General features: G+C 43.3%; 2 protein-coding genes across 7 annotated transcripts in view; both read left to right on the top strand.

The window, feature by feature from the left end:
• Positions 1-2,585, top strand: part of LOC308484922 (uncharacterized protein) — a 119,202-nt gene extending 116,617 nt beyond the window's left edge. The window contains exon 2 of the mRNA XM_081020214.1: positions 2,533-2,585. The gene's annotated coding sequence lies outside the window, so the exon portion shown is untranslated. The remainder of the gene's footprint in view (positions 1-2,532) is intronic.
• Positions 1-20,811, top strand: part of LDB2 (LIM domain binding 2) — a 233,241-nt gene that overhangs the window by 143,828 nt on the left and 68,602 nt on the right. The window lies entirely within an intron of this gene.

Genomic DNA, 20,811 nt, shown 5'->3' with positions numbered 1-20,811 from the left:
GGTACTGAAACAACTTGGGACCCAAACACTGCAAACCCGGAAGTGAGTGTTCCGGTTTGTGAACTTTTTTCGGAAGCCGAACGTGCTCCGTTTTGAGTGTTACACTTCCAATTTGAGTGTCACAATTCCAATTTGAGTGCCACACTTCTGCTTTGAGTGTTACGTTGAGGTCTGCCTGTTCTAGCTATTTATTTTGCGTTGTTGTTTTTTTGCGGCTTTTTTGTTTTGTTTTTGTGACTGTGTGGAACCCAGTTCAGCTACTGATTGATTGTGTGACTGCGGTACGTTGTTTATTGCTTTCATTTTATGGATCAATGGTCTCTTTAGATAGTAAAATTCATGTTAAATTGCTGTTTTAGGGGTTGTTTTTAAAAGTCTGGAATGGATTAATCTATTTTGCATTACTCTCTATGGGAAACGCACCTTGGTTCTGGAACGCTTTGGTTTTGGAACGGACTTTCAGAACGGATTAAGTTTGAGAACCAAGGTACCACTGTAATGGGCTGCAAAAGCATTTTAAAGCTCACAACCACATTAGCGAGGCAAACCATTCAAGGCGAAACCAAAAATCATCACCTCAAGCATGAAATTCCCAGAGTGGCTAGGCATACTCTTTGTTTTTTGAGGTTAGGCCTCATAGTAACTGGCGGAAGATACTGTTCCATCACCACTGTTGATTTACTTGTCAGTCCGGTTGGCTTCTGGGGAACGGAATGGGGCCACATTGTCATGGACCTCAGACCTCTTAGCTTCAGTTAAGTTGTCCGCCAGCTGTCACCATTAGACCACCTCAGAGGCATCTTGTCTTGTGGAAAGAGAGGTTTTGTAGTTAGCTGGTACACTATAATCTTGAAAGGTTATGTATATACAGTCATACCTCATGTTACGTTTGCTTCATGTTACGTTTTTTCAGGTTGCGTCCCACAGCAACCCAGAAGTACTGGAAAGGTTTACTTCCGGGTTTCGCCGCTCGTGCATGCGCCGTAGTGCTCAGATATGGCGCTTCAGGTTGTGGGCTTTTCATGTTGCGAACGGGCCTCTGGAACGGATCCTGTTTGCAACCAGAGTTACCACTGTATAATGGTTGTTAACAGCTTTGATATTTTTTATGAAACAGTGGTATATAAGTATTTCTAAAAATAAAGTAAAATAAAATGGCTTGTGAGTCGCCTACCACCCAGTTCCACACATTCCTTCTGAGGTGGCATTTCCCTTAACTACCCACCCCAAGGCTACTCAAAAAACATATTGTTTTAGCAGGGAAGAGATCTAGCTTAAAAAACAAAACCAGAAGACCATATAGTTTGTCTCTGTTGTTTTACTATATATTTTAAATTTATATTTATTGTATTATTATTGCTAGTTCGGTTGTTGTAACTGATTACTGCTGCGTTGCATTTTATCATTTTCTGCACGGCCCTGTACTCCATCAGAGGAAGAGTGGCATATAAATTAAACAACTAGTACTGCTGCAAATTTTATGTTAACTGCTTTGTGAGTTTTGCCTGAAAAGTGAATATCGCAAATAATAAAATAACAATTCTGAGTTAAATCTTCCATGATTTTCACATTTTAGACTGTTTTTAAAGCTGATGTGAAGATGTCCCATTATTACATGTCCCAGCTATCCTTTATTTCAAAACCCCCCTAAATTGCCACCTAAAAGCAAATCCTTTTGTGGCTCCTTAGACCAACACCTCCCTGTTTGCTAATTCTGCTCTCCCTGCTCCTAATCGACCTAAGAGATGAATGCTTAATTACAAGCTGAAAATGTGGCATTTGCAGAATGATTCCCTTCCCTGTAAATGTCTCCACTGATACTGTTTGAAACTCATCTCCATATGTCTTTACTATCTACTAACAACAGAGTCCTGCAGCAGCTGCTGCCTAAGCAGTTTCTGCCTTCCTTTTTTAATAAGCAGAAAGCAAGTCTTGCAGCTCATTTCCCCAGTAGTGTAGTATTAAAGAGAGAGAAGGGGGGGGGGGAGCAGCATCAAACAAGGGCACAGATTACATTCTTTTAACCCCTTGCTGACTTGCCTTCCTCCACCACTACCCATTTTAATTTTATAATTTGGTTTCCAGTTATTTGAGCTGGGAGACTTTCTGCTACATTTCTCCCATCTCCCTCCCCGCACCCCAGGCCTCCAGCAAGCAAGAAGCAGCTGTCAAGAGCTTTGCATTTCTTGCCACATTTCAGCTACTGCATTTTAAACTGGATTTTCTTTTCGGAAGCATGCAGCGGCCATGGCAGAAGGATGGGATCCCTTCGAGCCCTGTTTAGGAGTTAGGTGAAGGGGGAAGGGAATGGCAGAAAGCTCCTGATCTGGGTATATCTGAGATGAGTGCAGACGCATGCACACCACTGGGGAACCTTACGTTTTCGGAAGCTTTGAAATGAATGCATGTAGCTCAGGAATTGAGACTGCCTCTCTCACTTCTCCACAGAATAATGTTCAAACAGGACTTCAGTATATTTGCATGAATGAGGGATGACACTTTTTTCCACAGTAGCCTAGCACACTGGTAAAGTAAAGGTAAAGGGACCCCTGACCATTAGGTCCAGTCGTGGCCGACTCTGGGGTTGCGGCGCCCATCTCGCTTTATTGGCCGAGGTCATGTGGCCAGCATGACTAAGCCGCTTCTGGCGAATCAGAGCAGCGCACGGAAATGGCGTTTACCTTCCTGCCGGAGCAGTACCTATTTCTCTACTTGCACTTTGACGTGCTTTTGAGCTGCTAGGTTGGCAGGAGCAGGGACTGAGCAACGGGAGCTCACCCCGTCGCGGGGATTTGAACCGCCAACCTTCTGATCGGCAAGTCCTGGGCTCTGTGGTTTAACCCACAGCGCCACCCGCGTCCCTATCACACTGGTAAAAAGCAGCAAATATTTATTGATCTTGGATGCTTGTCAAATGGAGAGCGACAATTGACTCTGGCATTCAGGTGTTTCTGAAAATGAGTTAAGTTCCTTAGCCACACTGTAGTGCATGGGTAGGCAACCTAAGGCCCTTGAGCCGGATCCGGCCCAATCGCCTTCTCAATCCCGCCCACGGACAGTCCGGGAATGAGCGTGTTTTTACATGAGTAGAATGTGTCCTTTTATTCAGAATGCATCTCTGGGTTATTTGTGGGGCATAGGAATTCGTTCCTTATTATTTTTCAAAATATAGTCCGGCCCCCCAAAAGGTCTGAGGGACAATGGACCTGCTGAAAAAGTTTGAGGACCCCTGCTATAGTGTGTTGTCAGAGGGCTATTTTTAGATATACTGTGCAACCTCACAAGTAACCCTACAAAAGTTAATAGCCCATACATATTATTGTAAGTTATTTCTGTTATATAGACATCCTGGGGCAGGGTGTGTGTGTGAGATGTTAGGGGAAGGTTGGCACCTCTGATGGGGGGACACGTTGTGCTCTTTCTAGGTCAGTTTGTCAACCTTTGGTCAAAATAAGATTTTGAAGATTTCTACTGAGGCAGAAAGGGACGCGGGTGGCGCTGTGGGTTAAACCACAGAGCCTAGGACTTGCCGATCAGAAGGTTGGTGGTTCAAATCCCCGTAACGGGGTGAGCTCCCGTTGCTCGGTCCCTGCTCCTGCCAACCTAGCAGTTTGAAAGCACGTCAAAGTGCAAGTAGATAAATAGGTACTGCTCCGGCAGGAAGATAAGCGGCGTTTCCGTGCGCTGCTCTGGTTTGCCAGAAGCAGCTTAGTCATGCTGGCCACATGACCCGGAAGCTGTACGCCGGCTCCCTTGGCCAATAAAGCGAGATGAGCACCGCAACCCCAGAGTTGGCCACAACTGGACCTAATGGTCAGGGGTCCCTTTACCTTTTACTGAGGCAGAACACCCAGGAGGTTTGATAGAAAACTAAAAAATTGTGACTGGGCTAGCTAGGAACATTTCTCAAGGAAGGCTGTTGTTTCACACATGCCTGTGTTATGTAGTTAAAAAGAGCTTCATTAAAACTAGCAAACAAAGGGCTTCCGACTATCAAATTTGACCCACCTTTTCAGTGATGTTCTTGTTCAGGCAAAATAAGGAATTTTGGAGAAAGCTAGAAATTTTTTGGGGGAGGCATGGTGAGGATTCCCCCCCCCCCCAAAAAATAACCAGGTTTTGTAATCTTCCAATGACACAAGAGTCACAAAGCAGACATGCCATACACGTTATATTGTCCCTGTATGCATTGGCCCCTGTTTTCCCATTTTTCTTCGATTCTTTGAAGTCTTTTGACCTGGTTCACAGTCACTTTAAGTCACAGTTAAGCTCACCTGTGGCTTAAAGATGAATATGCAACATGCTGGCAAAAAATTACAGCCAATTTGCTTCTCTCTGCACTCCTGGTGCTTCTGCACGACCAGAAGCTAAGATGTGCTTTTGCTTAGCATTCTGTCCCATTTGGGCTCGTGGTTTGCTTCCCCTAGACAAACCACAAGTGGTAAGCCAAGAGCAAATCTTGGTTACACCTCATGGAGATGTGTAAATTGGAGAGGTGGAGGGGAGACAGGTTCAAAAGTCCTCAGATCACTTCCAACCCTTGTTGGCATCGCCTGCTCCTGTGGAGCTCTCCGTGGTGCTGCCTTACTCCCTTGTGGGATCAGAGCATCCTCCTTGCTTGCCAGGCAGAATTGAAATGAACAAACAGGGGTGGCATCCACTGTTTCTATGTCTCACCAGCAGCAGCACCTCCTGAGTTTGAAAGGAATAGGCTCAAATCAGGCACTTGATGAACCTACTAATTTATTATTTCAGTCATGACCTGTTCTGAAGGGTCATGATACCAGAAACCTGTTGAACCTAAGCAACCCAGTCAGATGGGCTGCTTATTATTATTATTATTATTATTAGCCTTAAGTGTTGCAGTTCTGCGATGGGAAGCCCAGGCACACTGAGCTCCCTCAAGGAAAGGCAAGACATAAAGGTTATTAATAAATAAATAGCCTTTTAACTAATTTGAAAATATAAATAAATAGCCAGAAAAAATGGTGTACTACTACCCCTTTTTAAAAAGAAAGAAAGAAAAGAAAAAGAAAGAAAAATATTGATCTTTGGGGGGGCCTATCTGTTTGCGCTGGCTTTCATAGACCTGTTCTTGAAAGGATGGCATAGAAATTTCATGGTACCCCCATAGTCTCTCTTTGGTGATGACTGAAAACATTGTTGTGCGGTTCCCCTTCAAGGGTCTACTTCTGCAAAACCTTTGCAGTGCCTTCTGTGCAGTGCTCAAAGAGCCCAGCCATCTGCATTCCTCATGAAAATATGACTCCATAAGCCAGATGGATGTTTTGCTGCTGCTACTCTTATTATTCACCTGGAACCTTTAAAAACTGCTGTGCAGTTTGAATAGTTTGAGAGTCGTGAACGTTGCACACTGATGTCTGTATGTGCCTTACTTCTGCCATAATGTGTGTATTTCCTCTCTCTCCCAGAAGTGGAAATATGGCTGTTGCTGTGCTGGCATCAGAATAATCCATTGTCCTTGATCCTCAGTAACAGATTAATTGCTAACATTAGAGCCCAAAGCTATTCTGCACACACACACACACACACACACACACACCTACCTCTTCCCCTCCCCCTCCTTCAGCCAGCATGCTATGAGCTTTGAATAGATTTTGTGTCCTGGGCTTCAAATGGGTAGAAAACAGTTCAACTTTGCAAAAAATAAAATAAAAGGGTTGTGGGGTTTTTTTGAGATTATTGACCTGCCCACGTTTGCATGTATCTGTTTGTCACATGGCAACTTGAGCATAAAGTAGGTCTGTTGATTACTTGCTTAAAATAAAATGAGTATAAAGAAGTTGACAGTAAGACTGAAATGATTTTGCCAGGAACTTGCAGGGCATAGGCTTCATTTATACCTTCAGGCACGGTTTTTGCCATTTTTTCATCACCCCAAACCTGTGACATAGATTCAACTGGGTGGGAGGTCTGGGCCAAGTTCATAGATTCATAGCTGAGTGGAAATTTGAACCCGGTCCAACTCTGGTGCTTTGCTTGCCACGTTACGCAGAACCCGTTATTGCAGTCGGCATACAGTGGTACCTCAGGTTAAGAACTTAATTCGTTCTGGAGGTCTGTTTTTAACCTGAAACTGTTCTTAACCTGAGGTACCACTTTAGCTAATGGGGCCTCCCGCTGCCACCACGCAATTTGTGTTCTCATCCTGAAGCAAAGTTCTTAACCGGAGGTACTATTTCTGGGTTAGCAGAGTCTGTAACCTGAAGCGTCTGTAACCTGAAGGTACCACTGTACTGGCTTTTGGAATGAATCAACTGGGCTGACCCCATTCCTATCACCAGACATCATGGAATGCCAGCTGTCTTGTGTGTACAGTGGTGCCCCGCAAGACGAATGCCTCGCAAGACGAAAAACTCGCTAGACGAAAGGGTTTTGCGGTTTTTGAGCTTCTTCGCAAGACGAATTTCCCTATGGGCTTGCTTCGCAAGACAAAAACGTCTTGCGTTTTTTGCAAGTTTGTTTCCTTTTTCTTAACACCGTTAATACAGTTGCGACTTGACTTCGAGGAGCAACTCATAGAACGCGGTGTGGTAGCCTTTTTTGAGGTTTTTGGTGATTTTTGAAGCTTTTCCAAAACTTTTCCGACACCGTGCTTCGCAAGACGAAAAATTCGCTAGACGAAAAAACTCGCGGAACGAATTAATTTCGTCTTGCGAGGCACCACTGTATGTGTGTGTGAGACAGAGATAGAGATAGACTCAAGAGGAAGGAAAACAAACACTTACCTGTATGCCTGCTCCTTGATCCAGAGAGATTGCCCCTTTCCACCATAACTTCCCTATTCTGAGAAATTAATTCTTCTCTCTGATTTTTAAGATCAGTATTTTAAATATATATTTCTTTGGGTGTGTTTCTTTTGTATTTAGATACAAGGCGCTTTCAGGAAACCATTTTTTAAAAGAAAAATATTGTTTGCTTGCCCATGGTTAGTGATGATAACAGTAATATTCAGAGGATGTTGTCCAATAGTGGCTGACAGCCAGCATAATTAACTCTTGCTAGAGCAATGGGACTTTCCCTTCTTATCCTCTCCCCTTTTTACCCCTCCAGAGGGCCCCCCATTCTTGCAACAATAAGCAGGGGAAGATTATTTTCTCTTCCAAAAAGCTGCACCCACTCCATATTAAATTTCAGCCACTGCATCACATAAGACAAAATGCTGGTGGGGAAATAAATTCCACCTTCCTCGCAACTATTTAAGGAGAAAATTTGGATAGTTCTGAGGACAGTACTGCATGGATATGTTTGTCAAAAGGTAGTTTATTTAGTGGAGCAGACATTCCTGCGATAAGTCCCTTGTGGCCAGTTCAGACTTGCAGACCAAGCTAGCGATGCACTTTTTTCAAAGGAAGGCCGTGGTAGGTGATGTGTCTCTCCCTACGGCTTTGTAGATGGGGTTGCAGACAACGGATTAGATCCTCAGCCCGTTTAAGTCACCATAGATCTATCGGCTGCTGTGAAGCCAACCTGACTGACACCTAAACAAGGGAGCACTCTCATTATTTCTAGGGATCAAGACAAACTGCACGCTCAAAGGTTTTCCTGGGCCCGGTGACGTGATGAAACGCAGGGTTCTGCCTTAGCTTGCTTTGTATGGTCCAGTACTTCTGTTCCTGTACAATGCGTACGGGAATGTTTTGGTGTTTCAGGACAGGAAGAGAGGAAGTGCAAAATCAGTGGAGAGTTTTGGAATTATTTATAAGCTACCAACATAATAACAGAGCAACAATCTTTCTTATATAAGATCTGAAACTGTAGCATCGTGACTGTATTTTGTACCTCTTTCAGGAGCCATTTGGGTAGTTAACATTATACTATGCAGCCATTAAATTTTTGGGCATTGAAAACAAGAAAATGAACGAGATATCAAGGAAAGGCATGCGTGGGATTGTAGGCAAACTATATAGTTGCCTTCAGATGAGGTGTGTGAAAAACAATAATGAAGATTTTTTTTCCCCTACTGGGAATGATCCACCCAAATCTCCTACAATCACATGCATGCACTTAAGGCCCAACTGAATGTCTGTAATTAGTTTCTGTGTTTCACTTTTCAATACAAATTCTCAGCATGGCTCCCAGTACAAACTGAAAACAACCATAATCGGATTAAATGAACTAAGTGACAAATCATTACAAAGCAGAAAAGCAACATCACCAGATAAAAGCAAAGTTTAAAAAACGTAGACCAGAAAGGCGAAGGAAAATAAAAAAGGGGGTTCTAGGTGAACTTAATGGGGCAGAAAGTTTCAAAGCCAGGATGTCTCTCTCTCTCTCTCTTTCTTTCTCTCTCTCTCTCTCTCTCTCTCTCTCTTTCTTTCTTTCTTTATGAAAAGCAGCTTCAGGAGATGGCTGTTTGAAAGGGAGAAATGTCAATTAAAGAACAGCCCTCACTTTGTCACTTTTTGGTCCAAATCTTGTACCTGCTTTTTCTTGAAAAAACAAAACAAAACTCTCTTCTATCATGAAGTTACTCCTCACTCACTTAACACACAACACAGGCTAATAGTCATTCATTCATTTATTTTATTTCATAAAATTTAGATAGTTGTGCCATTAGGACAAGATCCTGGACTTTGGACCAGAGTCGCCCTCTACAGGATGAGTATTTATGCATTTCCAAAAAAGGATATTGGTTTCCATCAAATTTCCAGATATACATATAAAATAGTGTAGACAAATTTAGAAAGAATTACTGTACAGTAATTTAAATAGGGATATAATACATCTGGCCCTAGTGAGAGAGATTCTGACCCAGTGACCTGTGTGCTTCTCAGTCAGCTGTCTAGATGTAACTGTTGATGGGCAGCTACAACACCCCTGTTCTCCTTTCTTATGGTTCTTCATCTTTAAACTGAACAGATCAGACAGCCATTCAGCAGATAATTTTTTTTCCTCTGTAAATTAGGACATATGACCACTCTAAGGATGAGCTGTCTTACCACATTTTGAAGTGAAGTAATATGCATTATAAGTAGTGGGACCTTCTTCAAATCCAGAGTTTATAATTACCTAACTGTCCCGCTTATAGATAATGTTCTGTTTTGCAAATTGTGACAGGGAGGCATAACAAGTTGGCATAAAAAAAAATGTTTACAAGAGAATGAGAAACTTGCAGAGACTTTATGGAATTGGTAGAGTTGTCCACAGGAGAGCAGTGAGTTGAGAACCATCTCTAACGTTCTGATTTATTAACTGTCAGGCAGCAGAGAAACCAACCCCCATGGCAGGTTGCCAGGAATGGATAAGACAAGGAAAAGTCCTTACCATCTGCTTTCATTCACTATTTACAGAGAGAGGTTTGGGAATGCAGCCTCTTGGAATAATGGCATTGTTCCGAGTAAATCTCCATTCCCGCTTCTCTTCCACTTCTTCATTCATCAGCAGCACCACCACTCCCTATGGCTGCCACTTTCTCGTAGCCCTTTGCTCTCCTACTTTTAAGTCTCGTAGCCCTTTGCTCTCCTACTTTTAAGGCTCACCAGGTTCTGGGAGATGTTGGGTCTGAATGCTTTCCAGTGATAACGTGTCAGCCAGCTGTTCCTGCTCTGTCCCTTCCTCCTCTCCCATGATTTCCCAGCTTTCCCCCTCATCTGCCTCTGAGCTGCTACCTCCCTCAAACCACTGTTGTAAATCTATGCTGCCTTCCTCTTCCTCTTCCCTGGAGGGGGAGGCGGTCTCCCTCCACCATTCCTTCTCTGCCCAGTCCCTGACATCAACATTGCTATGCAACTTTAATAAGAATGTTAATAGTGCCAGCATTATACAAGTTGAAAAAGAAGCAGCACTAGGTCTTGCCGATCTTGTAGCTGAGCCACTAGGCAATCCAAGAGCAGCTAAGACAAAAGAGGCATGCCTGATTCAGCAGCGACTTGATCCACGCCGATCTGGCCATCAGCACTGGTTGTACAGCCTTCTTCCCTTTTCTCCTGGTTAATATCAGAAATGGTGAGGGTGAGGTGGCCAGGGTGGTTGACACAAGACTCACAAGTGTCCTGACTGACATCAGCCATGTGGCTTCATGGTTTATCACAGAGCTAAAAGGTAAAGGTAAAGGGACCCCTGTTGTCTTTGTCCATGGAGTCTTCTTGGCAGGGATACTGGAGTGGCTTGCCAGTTCCTGCTCCAGGTGGATCACGTTTGGTCAAAACGCTCCACTATGACCTGTCCATCTTGGGCGGCCCAGCATGGCATAGCTCATAGCTTCTCTGAGTTATTCCAGCCCCTTCGCCACGGCAAGGCAGTGATCCATGAAGGGATCACTGAGCAATGACAAACCTAGACAGCATCTTAAAAAGCAGAGACATCACCTTGCCAAACAAAGGTCCGTATAGTTAAAGCTGTGGTTTTCCCAGTAGTGATGTATGGAAGTGAGAACTGGACCATAAAGAAGGCTGATCACCGAAGAATTGATGCTTTTGAATTATGGTGCTGGAGGAGACTCTTGAGAGTCCCATGAACTGCAAGAAGAACAAACCGATCCATTCTTAAGGAAATCAGCCCTGAGTGCTCACTGGAAGGACAGATCCTGAAGCTGAGGCTCCAATACTTTGGCCACCTCATGAGAAGAGAAGACTCCCTGGAAAAGACCCTGATGTTGAGAAGGATTGAGGGCACAAGGAGAAGGGGACAACAGAGGACGAGATGGTTGGACAGTGTTCTCGAAGCTACCATCATGAGTTTGACCAAATTGTGGGAGGCAGTGGAAGTGCCTGGCGTGCTCTGGTCCATGGGGTAACGAAGAGCCGGACACAACTAAACAACAACAACAAAGGGACCCCTGACCATTAGGTTCAGTCGTGGCCGACTCTGGGGTTGCGGCGCTCATCTCGCTTTATTGGCCAAGGGAGCCGGCATACAGCTTCCGGGTCATGTGACCAGCATGACTAAGCCGCTTCTGGCCAACAAGAGCAGCACACGGAAACACCGTTTACCTTCCCGCCAGAGCGGGACCTATTTATCTACTTGCACTTTGACGTGCTTTCGAACTGCTAGGTTGGCAGGAGCAGGGACCGAGCAACGGGAGGTCACTCCATCGCGGGGATTCGAACCGCCAACCTTCTGATCGGCAAGTTCTAGGCTCTGTGGTTTAACCCACAGCGCCACCCGCGTCCCTCTGTCACAGAGCTAGGGGCAATGAAATGGGGAGCGCTACAGTAAGAGGAGGAAAATTGGTATGGAATCCAACTAAACAAGGGGGGGAAACTGCTCTGGAATGTTTCCTCTGGTGGTGAAGGTGGTGAAATGATTCTGTTTTTTCTTCCACCGTCGTGTAGGCTCACTGTAATTCAGTACGTTTTTCTGTGTGGCAAGGAGCCTTGAACCAACTGTGATTCATTGGTGAAACGCTTTGGGGATAAAATCACAAACATCCACTTGGACTTGGACTGTGCTTTTTATGTGACCTCTGATGGATGCATTCCCCCTTACTGGATTTCTTTGGATATTTTTGTTACACCCAAGGATGTGGGAAGGATTCTTGGACAGGTAAGGCCTGCCAACTTGACTAAAATATTGGGGGGAGGGATCAGATAAGCCCCCCACCGTAGAATCAATCACATGATGCAGGGCACGCACACCATTTGAAGGCAATACCCATTAACCTTAGGGGGGGATCAGCCCCCTCAAATATTTTAATGGGGGGGGGGCAAAGGGACCTTGACCCCTAGGAGTTGGCTCCTGGGCTGTACACATTTGAGCCTTGCTCTTCCTGGCTATTTAAGGCAGCATAGTTGAGTTTTGCTAATTAAACAGCAACCGCCACTAATGCCTTAATGAGAGATAGTGTCATGCCCACTGTTGTGAAGAAGGCATTACCGAAGTGCCCATTACTGAAGAAACCAGCTCTGATGTAATTAAGTAATGTTTGGCCTCAAAGGTGTCTGAGCATGCCATGATGGCATAGATCCAGGTTTTCCTGGAGGAATCTGAATATCTTGATCCCATTCAGTCTGGCTCCTGGCTCCGAGTTGGACAGGGAAGTGCAAACCTATTGATTTTACTGAACCTATGTTTTTGTTCAGGCAGTGCTTTAAAACTTATTGGTTCTGGTAGGCCAGGACCAGAGGTCAGTGGTCCAGTCCCAAAACATCTGGAGGGCCAAGTTTGCCCATGCCTATTGTAGGCCTTTGAAACATCAGGGAAGTGGTAAAACCCTCTGTACTCTCCCCAGCAAACTGTTATCAGATATGATATTTCGTATTGTCATTTAAATATTGTTTTAATTTTTTTTATTGTTAGCTGCCTTGAGCAGTCACAAGAAGAAGGATTGGGAATCATGTATGGTGGTAGAAAAGAATGAGTTGATTTTATTTTGCTTCATTGCGAATCAGTTGTTTTTTTAAAAGGTGAAATTTATACTTTTTAGCTCAATTTCATTTTTAGTTATTTTGCTGCTTGGATTTAGTGGATTTAATGGATTTTCCTTGCATTTTTTGCAGCTGATTTTTATTTGGCAATGTTTATTTTGATGCTGATAAGGATGCTCTATTTAGTTACGTTATATAGAATGTAGAAATTCTCTCCTTTTTGTTTTGGTATTTACTGTTTAAGATGTTTTAACCTATGTTGTAAACGGCTTAAGAGTTTTGCTTAACTACGAACAGTATATAAATGGTCCAAATAATTTTATTTTATTTTATTTTATTTTATTTTATTTTAAAAATCATCATTGTCACCCCATTTTTTCAGCTGAGGAATATTTCCCTTCTAAATTACATACAATTTTTGTATCTACTACTTTTGAAGTATGGGTACTTAATTTATCTGTATAATTTTTCTGAATAGTGATTACAAACAGTATATTTTAGAATGAGTAAATAAATCTATTATTTATTATTTGATTGGGATTATCAGGTGTTGCCTAAAGAGTACTTTTAAGATCACATCATTTTGTCCATGGAAATCCATATTTCACTGGATGCCGGGCTGCTGCTGAATCTGGCATCCCTTGTTTGAATTGACTCCTCTCCTGTGTAATATAAAGAATAATGTATACCTTATATTATAGCAACATTGCATTATTTCTGTACTACCCCTTTGCCACATCCTTAGCTGCAGATGGCATGTGTGGAAGAATTTGTAATGTGGAATAGGAGAATGATACCACAACGTGGGGTAGTCAACCCCTCCACATTATAGATGAGAGGAAGAAAATAGGGTTTACCGTATTTGGCTCTTAAAGCAATCTAAATATGGTATCACAGTACAAATATGAGCATGTTTTCACTTCATATTCTTACCAGAGCTTTGTTGGAATGTAAGTGAATGCAGACATACTGTACTTTTGGATTTAGGCTAAGCTTATTGCTCTTAGTTCCCACTGAAATCAATTGGTTTTAAGGCGAGTCATGATTTAAGTTCAACTGTCTTAATCTGAATCCAAGCCATACTCTTTCAGTGTCCCTTTCACTTCTTTCATCTACAGAGGGCAGTTTGCAAGACTTTGATAGGCGTGCATCAATTTTTGTATGTGTAAGATGATCTACAATTATACATTGGCAAAGATAGCTGAGGAAGGAAAAGAAGATAAAATGTGTGGGCGTGCTAAAGTATACTGGTTGATATAATACTGTGTTGGGTGCAATATTATTGAGGTTGCAACTGTGGGTATATGGAAGTATTAGGCTTCTGGGGGCTGTAGCAGATGCACAAGCTTCTGGCAGCCTCTAACAGGGTCTTAGTGGAAAAGAAGCCCATAATTCTAATTATGCTTAATAGTTAGCATAATTGTCTGGCTGCAGAAAATCAAGACAAAATGTTCTCTAGGATGAAAAGTCATGAACCTGTGTAGGGTAGTGTTATACCTGAATCAGTCAAATCTCTTCAATCTCCGGTAACTCCTCAATTCATTCCTTCATCTTCAGTCAGTCACTGGCATGTTGACTTAATAAGACAGTGCAAACATGCAGTTTCCTAGAGAGAAGCTGGTCCTTTTTGCTGCTGTACTAAATCTAAACACTAAAGCAAACCTTGACTTAGTTTAGTGCAGTACAGCAGCCAAAGGGACATGGTGCCCTCACATTTCCAACATCTCACTAAACCAAGGTTTGGCTTAGCACATTGTTGGGGTGCAGCCGGTGTGCCTCAACCCTAACTTACTCCGCAGAACTTTTCTGAAGCTAAAATAAGAAAAACTCAATTTACTCTGAGCCGCTTGGAGCATGGGTGGCATAAAAAACGCGACAGATATAGGTAGGTAGATCTAATAACCACATGAAAAGCACCGATTCTGAAATATTGCTTAACTGAAAGCACCAGTTGTCCATACAAATGAAACACTTGCAGGATTGAGATCAGTTTGTTTTGTCTGTCGTCTGTCGTCTTCCAAATGGTAAGGACACTTTTCATACAGGGGCTGGTTAAAATTGCGTGTCGAGGTCCCCAAGACACCCCCTAAATAAATCACAAGTCACACAGAATTTTTGTTTAAGGTTTTTGGCATAATTTTGGCCACAACTTTATTAAAAGACATAATGTGAGTGGTTGCTTAAGCATTGGTTACGACTATCTGTCCCCGTCCAGGGACAGAAGTGACTTCTGAATTCCAGCAAAAGGCAGTAAGGGAAAACAATATTGGGGAGAGAATGAGGCTGGGCACCATACCATCACCTCTCCCCGAATGCTCCCAGGGGCTTGCACGGCCCTAGCCCCTTGCCGGGGATACAGACAAAAGCATAGCAAACCCCTGGATTTAACGGAATTCCCTTGCAGCAGCAGCATTGGAGGGGCAGGCACAGCCAACCCTTACCCCTCCACCAACCAAATTTTAACCAATGCCTAACCGCAACCTTACAAGTTGTGGCGATTTGCTATGCAGTAGGCAAAAACCAAATGGCACCAGCCAATCTGCCAAATGGACAAAATTCCTACCAGGCCCCTGCCCCAAAGCAGACAACCCCATGACAGGCATAGCAATGTCAACGCAACACCCCTAAAATTAGGGAGGGTGGGCGGGCGATCCGATGCACGCAACAAAAGAGACTGAAAAAAGCTGCGTGCCAAGAATATATGACTTTCAGGCCAACCCTCTAAATGGTAACATCAAAATCTCCCCAACAACCCAAATTGGCCCAACCACAGTCATGGCCATCCAAATGGTCCCGCCCAGTAACGAAGAGGGGGTGTCCTGTTAGACCCCACCACAACACGTGCTCTCCATGAAGGAGAACACGCTTTGTCATCTTTCATCACCCATTGATTTCTTTAGCCCAGGTTGTGGTGCTTTCTTAAACCCTACTTAAATCAAATATTACCGTCAACAGCAATACAAGTTGTATCCAAGTACAGTGGTACCGCGGGTTACATACCCTTCAGGTTACATACGCTTCAGGTTACACACTATGCTAACCCAGAAATAGTGCTTCAGGTTAAGAACTTTGCTTCAGGAAGAGAACAGAAATCGGGCTCCGCCGGCGGCGCAGCAACAGCAGGCCCCATTAGCTAAAGTGGTGCTTCAGGTTAAGAACAGTTTCAGGTTAAGAACAGACCTCCGGAACGAATTAAGTACTTAACCCAAGGTACCACTGTAGTGGCTTCTTGTTAGATAAAGTTCATTGTTTTCTTTTCTTGGTATACGCCTTCTTTCTGCTTTCCATTCCGTTAGCAAGCCAGCCCTGAATAAGGCAACGTAATAAACAGTTGTCCCAGTATGTCCAGATGCGGAAGGAGGTTGAGCTATTTGTGCGCAATGTTTTGTGACTGGGACGCGGCATGTGCGCATCCCTAATAGTCCACCTCCAAGACTCAGCCATCTTCAATCAGTCATTGCTGCCCCTGGGAGCTGCTGCTAAAACAGTGTGTCGCAGCCAATCGCAACACTTTACTTCAAGCAAATTTTCACAGTTCTTTGGCTCGAACTGCTGGCAGCCTTCCTAAAGACTCTGAGGAAATAATTCCACAAAGTGGCATAAATTAATGTGACTAATTAACATGATGTTAATTATTTGTAAATTCTATGTTTGGATACACATTACTTGAGAGGCATATGTTACGTTCAATGTTTACTGAAACAAGCGACTGCTAATCGCGTCTCCTGAGCGTTCTTTTCAACACACTAAGCAAACAGAGGCCTTTTTTCCAAAAACTAAAATGGGACCCTGAGGGTGGTAGGGGTACATAATGAACTGTGGTACATAATGAAAGGAGCAACTAGAAAGTTATCTTTTAGAGGTAACTGTAATCTTTACAGTTGCAGGTAGGTAGCCGTGTTGGTCTGCTGTAGTCGAAACAAAATAAAAAAACTCCTTCCAGTAGCACCTTAGAGACCAATTAAGTTTGTTATTGGTATGAATTTTTGTGTGCATGCACACTTCTTCAGATACACTGAAACAGAAGTCACCAGACCCTTATATATAGTGAGAGGGTGGGGAGGGGTATTGCTCAGAAGGGTGGTGGGAATGGGTGATTGGCTGATGGGTGCGTAGCTGTCAACGTTTCCCCTTTTTAAAGGGAAATTCCCTTATTCTGAATAGGATTCCTCGCAAGAAAAGGGAAAAGTTGACAGCTATGGGTGTGGTAAACCTGTTGACGACTGTTAACGACTGCAATTGTTTTTACAAGGGGTGAGAGAGCTAAAAATAGCTTTATCATGTATAATGAGATAAGAATCCAATGTCTCTATTCAGACCAGGTCTCTCCATGGTTTTAAGTTTGGTAATAAGTTGCAATTCAGCAACTTCTCTTTCCAATCTATTTCTGAAATTCTTTTGTAATAAGACAGCTACTTTGAGATCTTGTTTAGCATGTCCTGGGCGATTGAAGTGTTCTCCTACTGGTTTCTTTGTCTTGTGAATCACAATCATATCAATAACAAACTTAGTTGTCTCTAAGGTGCTAATGGAAGGAATTTTTATTTTATTTTATAATCTTTACAATACAGTCATACCTCGGGTTGAAGTAGCTTCAGGATAAGTATTTTCAGGTTGCGCGCTGCGGCAACCCGGAAGTAACGGAGCGCGTTACTTCTGGGTTTCGCCGCTCACGCATGCGCAGACGGTCAAAATGACATCACGCGCATGCGTGGAAGCGGCAAATTGCAACGCATGGACGCAGGTTGCGTTCGCTTCTGGATGCGAACGGGGCTCTGGAACAGAACCCGTTCGCATCCAGAGGTACCACTGTATTGGATATTGCATGGCTGCAACTTCCAGGATGAATAGAGTTCTCTGGCCTGTACATGGTTTTGTGGCTCCCTACTTACTCAAGTGAAAGAGTTTTCCAGGGACAACTGCTATAGGAAAATATTGAGGACTTACAGACTTTAGGTGCTTCCAGAAAATTTGTTTATTGAGTTTTCATCATAGGTCCCCATCTGCATTATGCATTTAAAACAGTATCATCCCTCTTTAACACTCAGGTAGTTGCAGGAGTCAGCAACCTTTTCCACCGTCCCTCAGACCATGTGGTGGGCTGGACTATATTTTGAAAAAATATATATGAATGAATTCCTATGCCCCACAAATAACCCAGAGATGCATTTTAAATAAAAGCAAACATTCTACTCATGTAAAAACATGCTGATTCCCGGACCGTCCGCAGGCCGGATTGAGAAGGCAATTGGGCCGCATCCAGCCCCTGGGCCTTAGGTTGCCTACTCCTGGTTAAGAGTGTGGGGACCTCATATTTGCCTCACAATTCCCATATTTCCCTAGGAAGAGGGATTAATCGTTAAGCCACTCTGAGAATTCTCATTAATTCCACTTTAGGTGAAATCTGACCAGAAAGTGAGTGATGTAAAATCTCTTTGCAAAACTCAACTAGCTTTAGCAGAACTGTTCAGGCCTCTTTGAACATTTTTGGGATGAGTTTCCCCTTCCATGCTACGTATTATTTTGTGGTCTGATTTCAACTTAGCTACTTTTCCATTGTGGGAGATGGGCTGGGGGAGGGGGGAGGGGAATAATATATTGAATACAAGCTGAAACATCTCATAATCTATTGCCATTCATTAAAGATGCACTACCGGTCTGTGTTCTGTCTCACAAGCAGCTATTTCAAAATACAAGTTTCCAGAGAGCTTGGAAGAAATCTCAGAGGTGCTGTTTTTAATGGCTCTCCTAGATGTAAACAGAGCAGCTGGAAAGAATCTATCTACCATATTTAATAACATCTCTGTTGGAAGTCTACAGGCCGAACAGTGGGATGTTTAACAGAATGTGTGTACAGTTTGCATGGCGTTAGTTTCTAATTTATTTTAATTATTGGCAGCTTATTTTGGTATCTGTGAAAATCCCATGCCTTCTTTTGCGAGTAATTGGAACTGGGGTGAGGTCCTTTTCAGCTGACGTCAGGTCACTTAGAATCATATAACTGTAGAGTTGGAAGGGACCCTGAGGATCATCTAGTCCATCCCCCTGCGATCCAGGAAAATGCAGCTGTCCTATACGGGGATCGAACCTGCAGCCTTGGCATTATCAGCACCATGCTTAACTATCCAGGCAGTTACATGTTCACTGACTTGTCTCCAGCTTGCCAACACTAGTAGCTTCTGTACAGGGCAACTTCAGGCTGCAATGAGGGGAGGGAATGTGTTCCCTGACATACATGTCTCCATCACTGCGAAAATAATAATAATAATAATTTTTTATTATTTATACCCCGCCCTTCCCGGTTCAGAAAACTGGGCTCAGGACAGCTAACAACAAATTTAAAGCACTTAATTGTATTACAACATAGAAGCAGCATAAAATACAGTATAAAAGCATGAATAACAATAAAATGCCAAGTTCAAAAATCAGTTTGGGTGAAATCCATCCAATAAACATTAGATAGTCACCAGGGCTAGCTGGCTGAATTAGTCCTACTTGGGCCAGCAAGGAGGCCAGGGGAGAATTAGCTGTGGGGTCTCAGAGTGGGTAATCTTCATAAAAGGGGAGGGGGAGGGAAGAGAAGGGAAATAAAAGATTAGGCTGAATTCAAATTAAAGGCCAGGTGGAATAGCTCTGTCTTACAGGCCTGGCGGAAGGAGGTTAAATCCTGAAGGGCCCTGGTCTCATGGGACAGAGCATTCCACCAGGTCAGAGCCATCACTGAGGAGGCCCTGGCCCTGGTGGAGGATAGTCTGACTTCCTTAGGGCCCGGGACCTCTAAACTATGGTTATTCGTGGACTTTAAGGTCCTTTGCGGGGCATATCAGGAGAAGTGGTCCCGAGAAGTGAGGTTACAGGGCCTTCTCGGTAGTGGCACCCGCCCTGTGGAACGCCCTCCTATCAGATGTCAAGGAAATAAATAACTATCTGACTTTTAGAAGACATCTGAAGGCAACCCTGTATCGGGAAATTTTTAATGTCTAAAGTTTTACAATTTTTTATGTGCTGTAAGCCGCCCAGAGTGGTTGAGGAAACCCAACCAGATGGGTGGGGTGTAAATAATAAAATTATTACTGTTATTATTATAACTGAAAATGGATAGGAGATGGAGTAGGCGCAGGCTTAAAGACCAGCCAACACCAGCACAGTGGCTGGAGAATACCAGGTTACGCACTCTGGCTCCTGTCACCCACCTAGCTACAAGTTACACACTCAACAGCTCTGTACCAGCTGTTGGAGCAGTTAAACTGTGCCACATGTATAATCTGAATTACAGTGGTACCTCAGGTTAAGTACTTAATTCGTTCCGGAGGTCCGTTATTAACCTGAAACTGTTCTTAACCTGAAGCACCACTTTAGCTAAAGGGGCCTCCTGCTACTGCTGCGCCGCCAGAGCACAATTTCTGTTCTTATCCTGAAGCAAAGTTCTTAACCTGAAGCACTATTTCTGGGTTATCGGAGTCTGTAACCTGAAGCGTATGTAACCTGAGGTACCACTGTAGCTGAAAATCAGTCCAAAATACTGACATGGAGTAGGAAACTTTCCAGTACCGTACTATTTTATGCTGGGGAAAATTTTCCGCTTTTAGAAATACATTGTGGGTTTTTTGGTAAAAATTAATAAGTAACACAATGAATAAACACAATGCAAGCTAAACTGAGCCTCTGGAATGGAGATCTAAAATCAAACTTGTAATTAACTTTTTTTTTAAGGTGACTATCCCCAGGAGGTGCATTTTTGATTGTGTGCACCTTTTCAGAAATGCTGAAATAGGTATGTTCACAGGTTTCAGTGCCTTCATCCCCCGCCTCCAAAATCAAAACTGTAAGAAAGATATATGCTATTCAGATGTCAAGCCTTTAAATATGTAACAGTATTCAAATAGAAATAATCTGAAGCTTGGAAGTGTTTGAATATGACATTTAAACCACACTAAGTGCACTTTATTGATTTTTCTTTCCATTACAGTTCAACTACTTTTGACTGTTGGAAAAACTCAGAAATTTATACTTCACCTAGCATTAACATGGCATACTTTTTTTGTTTTGTTTTCTTTACTCATTTTCCACATGCAAATCATGTGTCTGCTGAATTTATCTTATGCCCTATGTACTCTGGGTATGTTCAGCAAAGCGTGTTCTCCTTCATGGAGAGCACGTGTTGCTGTGGGGCCCGCCAGGACACTCCAAAGTTATGGGGCGGGCTAATTGATCGTTGGCCACTGATCCGATTTGGCTTCCCTTGTTGTTGGGAAGAAGTTAATGTTGCCATTTGTTGATTGACAGCCAGAAATGCTAAAACTCCTTGCACGAGGCTAGGGCTTCCTCTTTTCGCACGTGCATCGGATTGCCCGTCCGTCCCTCCCTAGAATAGGGTTGTTCGTTTTGACCTTGCTATGCCTGTCATGGGGTCGTTTGCTTTGGAGCACGGGCCTGGTAGGAATTTTGTCCATCTGGCTGATTGGCTGGGGCCATTTGGTTT

The sequence above is a fragment of the Podarcis pityusensis genome (assembly GCF_964106645.2).
Source record: "Podarcis pityusensis genome assembly, chromosome: 9".
Lineage (NCBI taxonomy): Eukaryota > Metazoa > Chordata > Lepidosauria > Squamata > Lacertidae > Podarcis > Podarcis pityusensis.
This window is presented reverse-complemented; position numbering and strand designations above follow the sequence as displayed.